The 6,624-nt window shown below is 42.3% G+C and overlaps 2 non-coding genes across 2 annotated transcripts; one reads left to right on the forward strand and one right to left on the reverse strand.

Moving 5' to 3' along the window:
- The first annotated feature begins 562 nt into the window (after window positions 1–562).
- Window positions 563–635, forward strand: TRNAK-CUU (transfer RNA lysine (anticodon CUU)). The gene has a single exon. It is a non-coding gene; the product is annotated as a tRNA-Lys (tRNA).
- Window positions 636–948: 313 nt separating this feature from the next.
- TRNAM-CAU (transfer RNA methionine (anticodon CAU)) lies at window positions 949–1,020 on the reverse strand. The gene has a single exon. It is a non-coding gene; the product is annotated as a tRNA-Met (tRNA).
- Between the last annotated feature and the right edge of the window lie 5,604 nt (window positions 1,021–6,624).

Genomic DNA, 6,624 nt, shown 5'->3' on the forward strand with positions numbered 1-6,624 from the left:
ATTCCATTCCATTCCATTCCATTCCATTCTATTCTATTCTATTCTATTATTCTAATTCTAATTCTAATTCTATTCTATCCTATCCCATCCCATCCCATCCCATATTTTCTATTCTATTCCATTCTATTATTCTAATTCTAATTCTAATTCTAATTCTAATTCTATTCTATCCTATCCCATCCCATCCCATCCCATATTTTCTATTCTATTCTATTCTATTCTATTCTATTCTATTCTATTCTATTCTATTCTATTCTATTCTATTCTATTCCATTCCATTCCATTCCATTCCATTCTTCTAATTCTAATCCCATCCCATCCCATCCCATTCCATATTTTCTATTCTATTCTATTCTATTCTATTCTATTCTATTCTATTCTATTCTATTCTATTATTCTAATTCTAATCCCATCCCATCCCATCCCATTCTATTTTATTCTATTCCCTATTCCATTCCATATCTCCTCTCCTCTCCTCTCCCCATTGGCTTTCTCATTACAATGCACTGACCAACGCATCTCGTGTGGAGTAAAGCTACGTAAACGGCAAAGCTTTATAACTGCCCGGCTAGCTCAGTCGGTAGAGCATGAGACTCTTAATCTCAGGGTCGTGGGTTCGAGCCCCACGTTGGGCGAGCAGCTTTTGCTTTGCTTTTTTAAAAAATAGTAGCCCTCTTTTTAAATAGCTTTTTAAAAAACAAACAAACAAAAAAAAAACACGCTTTAGCCGGGGCAGATCGCAAGAATAAACTGCCCTCGCTGCAATTCTTCAGCCCCAGTGATGTTTTACAAACAGGTGGACTTCATCTCTTTGATGATGGAGTGTTCAGCAAGGGAATTGAAAGGCTAAAACTGTAATGTTTTAGAGAATGAGTGGCAAACAAAATAATAATAATAATAAAAAGAAACCCTGGATCTAAGGATGGGGGACAAAAAAAAAAAACTTGTTAGCAGAGGATGGTTTCGATCCATCGACCTCTGGGTTATGGGCCCAGCACGCTTCCGCTGCGCCACTCTGCTGTGGCTGAAATTCCTTCTGTTGAAACCCTTCAAATGATGCAGTTTCTGCTTGAGAGTATCTTAAATAAACAACAACAAAAAACCGAAACAAAACACAAAACCCTTTTTCTTACCTCTGAAACCCCTGAGAGGAAACAGCTTCGATTGTTTTCCTTACAGAGGTGAGGCAGTCAGAGGAAAATCAGAATGGAGGGAAGTGGGTGGTGGGTGGGTGGGGTGGGGATACGACCAAGCCCCTCCCCCTTTTTGGTTGCATTAATGTATGTCAATTAGTGTTCTATCAAAGTGACAATAAAGTTTGTTCTGTTCTGTTCTGTTCTGTTCTGTTCTGTTCTATGCCATGCCATGCCACTCCACTCCATTGCATTCCATTGCATTCCATTGCATTCCATTCCATTCCATTCCATTCCATTCAATCTTTTCTTTTCTTTTCTTTTCTTTTCTTTTCTTTTTTCTTTTCTTTTCTTTTCTTTTCTTTTCTTTTCTTTTCTTTTCTTTTCTTTTCCCTGTTCTGTTCTGTTCTTTTCCCTATTCTGTTCTGTTCTGTTCTATTCTATTCTAATCCATGCCATTTCATGCCACTCCACTGCATTCCATTCCATTCCCTCTTCTCTCATCTCTTCTCTCCTCTCATCTCCTCTTCTCTCCTCTCCCTCTTTCCTTTCCTTTCCCTTCCTTCCTTCCTGCTTTTCCTTTCTTACTTTCTCTCTCTTCCTTTAGTTTCCTTTCCTCCCCCTCCATCCGTCTGTTCCTCCCTCCCTCCCTCCTTTTTCTTTTCTTTTCTTTCTTACTTTCTCTCCCTCTTTCCTTTCCCTTCCTTCTTGCTTTTCTTTTCTTCCTTTCTCTCTCTTCCTCTCTTTTCCTCCACCACCCGCCCTCCTTTTTTCTTTTCTTTCCTACTTTCTCTCCCTCTTTCCTTTCCCTTCCTTCTTGCCTTTCTTTTCTTCCTTTCTCTCTCTTCCTCTCTTTTCCTCCACCTCCCTCCCTCCTTTTTTCTTTTCTTTCCTACTTTCTCTCCCTCTTTCCTTTCCTCCTCCCCCTCCCTCCCTCCTTTCTTTTCTCTCTTACTTACTGTCCCTCTTTCCTTTCCCTCCCTCCATCCTTTCCTGCTTTTCCTTTCTTCCTTTCTCTCTCTTCTTTTCCTTTCCTCCCCTTCCGTTCCTCCGTCCTTCCCTCCCTCCTTCCTTTTTCTTTTCATTTTTTAATTTCTCTCCCTCTTTCCTTTCCCTTGCTTCCTGCTTTCCCTTTCTTACTTTCCCTCTCTTCCTTCCCTTCCCTTTCCGTATTCAACCCCCTTTCCTTCCCTTGAATAGCCTCTGAATATCAATCGTTGTCCGCCATCTGCTGGTGGCCCGAAGAGTTGCAGCCTTTGGATAGCCATAGTTGAAATATGAATCCATAAGGCTGGTCCATATTGAGATCACAGATACGGTCCCCACAAGTTACAAGCGAGAGGTAACAGGGCATTGAAACTCTGACTAAGAGTGGGGATTTTCTTTTCTTTTCTTTCTTACGCTCCGTCTTACCTTTCCTTTTCCTTCCTTCCTTCCTTCCTTCCTTCCTTCCTTCCTTCCTTCCTTCCTTCCTTCCTGCCTGCCTGCCTGCCTGCCTGCTTTTCCTTTCCTTTCCTTCTTCAACCCCCCTTCCTTCCCTTGAATAGCATTTCTTCCTTCTTTCCTTTTTCTTTTCTTTCCTAATTTCTCTCTCTCCCTCTTTCCTTTCTTTTCTTTTCCTTTCCTACCCCTCCCTCCCTCCTTTTTCTTTTCTTTTCTTTCTTTCTTACTCTTCCTCTTTCCTTTCCCTTCCTTCCTTCCTTCCTGCCTGCTTTTCCTTTCTTATTTTCTCTCTCTTCCTTTCCTTTCCTCCCCCTCTGTCCCTCCCTCCCTCCCTCCTTCTTTTCTTTTCTTTTCTTTTCTTTTCTTTTCTTTTCTTTTCTTTCCTTTCCTTTCCTTTCCTTTCCTTTCCTTTCCTTTCCTTTCCTTTCCTTTCCTTTCCTTTCCTTTCTTACTTTCTCTCCCTCTTTCCTTTCCCTCCCTTCTTGCTTTTCCTTTCTTACTTTGCCTCTCTTCCCTTCCCTCTTCCTTTCCTTTCCTTTCCTTTCCTTTCCTTTCCTTTCCTTTCCTTTCTTACTTTCTCTCCCTCTTTCCTTTCCCTCCCTTCTTGCTTTTCCTTTCTTACTTTGCCTCTCTTCCCTTCCCTCTTCCTTTCCTTTCCTTTCCTTTCCTTTCCTTTCCTTTCCTTTCCTTTCCTTTCCTTCCCTTCCTTTCCCTTCCCTTCCCACTTCCCTTTCCTTTCCTTCTTCAACCCCCTCTTCCTTCCATTGAATAGCCTCTGAATATCAATCCTTTTCCGCCATCTGCTGGTGGCCTGAAGAGTTGCAGCCTTTGGATAGCCGTAGTTGAAATATGAATCTATAAGGCTGGTCCATGTTGAGATCAGAGATACGGTCCCCACAAGTTACAAGCAAGAGGTAACAGGGCATTAAACTCTGACTAAGAGTGGGGATGGGGCGAAGACTCAGTCGGGGATCCTGTGGCCCAGAAAATCAATTGGTTTCTCTAGGTAGTCTTCAACTTACATCCGTTTGTTTAGTGACAGTTCAAAGTTACAAGGGCAGTGAGGAAAGTGACTTATGACATTTTTCACACTTACAACCATTTGCAGTATCCTCATGGTCAGGTAATCAAAATTCAGACGCTTGGCGAGTGTCTCATATTTATGACGGTTGCAGTATCCTGCGGTCATGGGAACACTTTTTAAAATATTTTAATTCACCAGTGATTGAGATGCAGAGTTAAATTTTGAACTCTGTTGCTTGTTGTCTTCTCAATGCTGGGCTTTTTGGGAAGCCTCCCTCTCTCTCTTCCTCCTTTCTGCTTTTTGCAGATGTTGCCTTTCAATTCCTTTTTCCAAAATACTTTGCCATTCTAATTCAAAGTTTTCTTCCCTCCTCTCCCTGCCCCTCCCCAGAGAAAATAGGATTGGCGACCCTTTCTTTTCCTTTCCTTTTTTCTCATTTCCCCTTTCCCCCTTCCTTCCTTCTTTTTTCTTTTCCTTCTTACTTTCTCTCTCTCCCCCTTTTTTCCTTTCCTTTCCTACCCCTCCCTCCATCCCTTTTCTTTTCTTTCCTTTTTTCTCATTTCCCCTTCCTTCCTTCCTTCCTTCCTTCCTTCCTTCCTTCCTTCCTTCTTTTTTCTTTTCTTTCTTAATTTCTCTCTCTCCCCCTTCTTTTCCTTTCCTTTCCTACCACTCCCTCCCTCCCTCCTTTTTTTCTTTTTTTTCCTTTTTTCTCATTTCCCCTTCGTTCCTTCCTTCCTTCATTATTTTTTCTTTTCTTTGATACTTTCTCTTTCCCCCCCTTTCCTTTCCTTTCCTACCCCTCCCTCCCTCCATTTTCTTTTCTTTTCTTTCTTACTTACTCTCCCTCTTTCCTTTCCTTTCCTTTCCCTTCCTTCCTTCCTTCCTGCTTTTCCTTTCTTACTTTGCCTCTCTTCCTTTCCTTTCCTTTCCTTTCCTTTCCTTTCCTTTCCTTTCCTTTCCTTTCCTTTCCTTCCCTTTCCTTCCCTTCCCTTCCCACTTTCCTTTCCTTTCCTTCTTCAATCCCCTCTTCCTTTCATTGAATAGCCTCTGAATATCAATCCTTTTCCGCCATCTGCTGGTGGCCCGAAGAGTTGCAGCCTTTGGATAGCCATAGTTGAAATATGAATATAGAAGGCTCATCCATGTTGAGATCACAGATACGATCCCCACAAGTTATCAGCGAAATGTAACAGGGCATTAAACTCTGAGTAAGAGTGGGGATGGGGCGAAGACTCAGTCGGGGATCCTGTGGCCCAGAAAATCAGATTGTTTCTCTAGGTAGTCTTCAATTTACATCCGTTTGTTTAGTGACAGTTCAAAGCTACGATGGCAGTGAGGAAAGTGACTTATGACATTTGTCACACTTACAACCATTGCAGTATCCTCATGGTCAGGTAATCAGAATTCAGACGCTTGGCGAGTGACTCATATTTATGACGGTTGCAGTATCCTGCGGTCATGGGAACACTTTTTAAAATATTTTAGTTCACCAGTGGAAAATAGGATTGGCGACCCTTTCTTTTCCTTTCCTTTTTTCTTATTTTCCCCCCTTCCTTCCTTCTTTTTTCTTTTCCTTCTTACTTTCTCTCGCTCCCCCTTTTTTCCTTTCCTTTCCTACCCCTCCCTCCCTCCCTTTTCTTTTCTTTCTTTTTTTCTCATTTCCCCTTCCTTCCTTCCTTCCCTCCTTTTCTTTTCTTTATTTACTCTTCCTCTTTCCTTTCCTTTCCTTTCCCTTCCTTCCTTCCTTCCTTCTGCCTGCCTGCTTTTCCTTTCTTATTTTCTCTCTCTTCCTTTCCTTTCCTCCCCCTCAGTCCCTTCCTCCTTCTTTTCTTTTCTTTTCTTTTCTTTTCTTTTCTTTTCTTTTCTTTCCTTTCTTACTTTCTCTCCCTCTTTCCTTTCCCTTCCTTGTTGCTTTTCCTTTCTTACTTTGCCTCTCTTCCCTTCCCTCTTCCTTTCCTTTCCTTCCCTTCCCTTCCCTTCCCTTCCCTTCCCTTCCCTTTCCTTTCCTTTCCGTTCCGTTCCGTTCCTTTCCGTTCCTTTCCTTTCCTTTCCTTTCCTTTCCTTTCCTTTCCTTCTTCAACCCTCCTTCCTTCCCTTGAATAGCCTTCCTTCCTTCCTTCCTTTTCCTTTTCTTTCCTAATTTCTCTCCCTCCCCCTTTCCTTTCTTTTCCTTTTCTTTCCTACCCCTCCCTCCCTCCCTCCCTCCTTTTTCTTTCCTTTCCTTTCCTTTCTTTCTTCCTCTTCCTCTTTCTTTTCCTTTCCCTTCCTTCCTTCCTGCTTTTCCTTTCTTACTTTCTCTCTCTTCCTTTCCTTTCCTCACCCTCCGTCCCTCCTTTTTTTCTTTTCTTTTCTTTCCTTCCCTTTCCTTCTTACTTTCTCTCTCTTCCTTTCCTTTCCTCCCCTCCCCCCTCCTTTCCACTTTCTTTTCTTTTCTTTCTTACTTTCCCTCCCTCCCTCTTTCCATTCCTTCTTCCTTTTCCTTTCTTACTTTCTCTCCCTCTTTCCTTTCCTTTCCTTGTTGCTTTTCCTTTCTTACTTTGCCTCTCTTCCCTTCCCTCTTCCTTTCCTTCCCTTCCCTTCCCTTCCCTTCCCTTCCCTTCCCTTCCCTTCCCTTTCCTTTCCTTTCCGTTCCGTTCCTTTCCGTTCCTTTCCTTTCCTTTCCTTTCCTTTCCTTTCCTTTCCTTTCCTTTCCTTTCCTTCTTCAACCCTCCTTCCTTCCCTTGAATAGCCTTCCTTCCTTCCTTCCTTTTCCTTTTCTTTCCTAATTTCTCTCCCTCCCCCTTTCCTTTCTTTTCCTTTTCTTTCCTACCCCTCCCTCCCTCCCTCCTTTTTCTTTCCTTTCCTTTCCTTTTCTTTCTTTCTTCCTCTTCCTCTTTCTTTTCCTTTCCCTTCCTTCCTTCCTGCTTTTCCTTTCTTACTTTCTCTCTCTTCCTTTCCTTTCCTCACCCTCCGTCCCTCCTTTTTTTCTTTTCTTTTCTTTCCTTCCCTTTCCTTCTTACTTTCTCTCTCTTCCTTTCCTTTCCT

The sequence above is a fragment of the Pantherophis guttatus genome, chromosome 4 (assembly GCF_059756535.1).
Source record: "Pantherophis guttatus breed Tessera chromosome 4, ASM5975653v1, whole genome shotgun sequence".
Taxonomy (NCBI): domain Eukaryota; kingdom Metazoa; phylum Chordata; class Lepidosauria; order Squamata; family Colubridae; genus Pantherophis; species Pantherophis guttatus.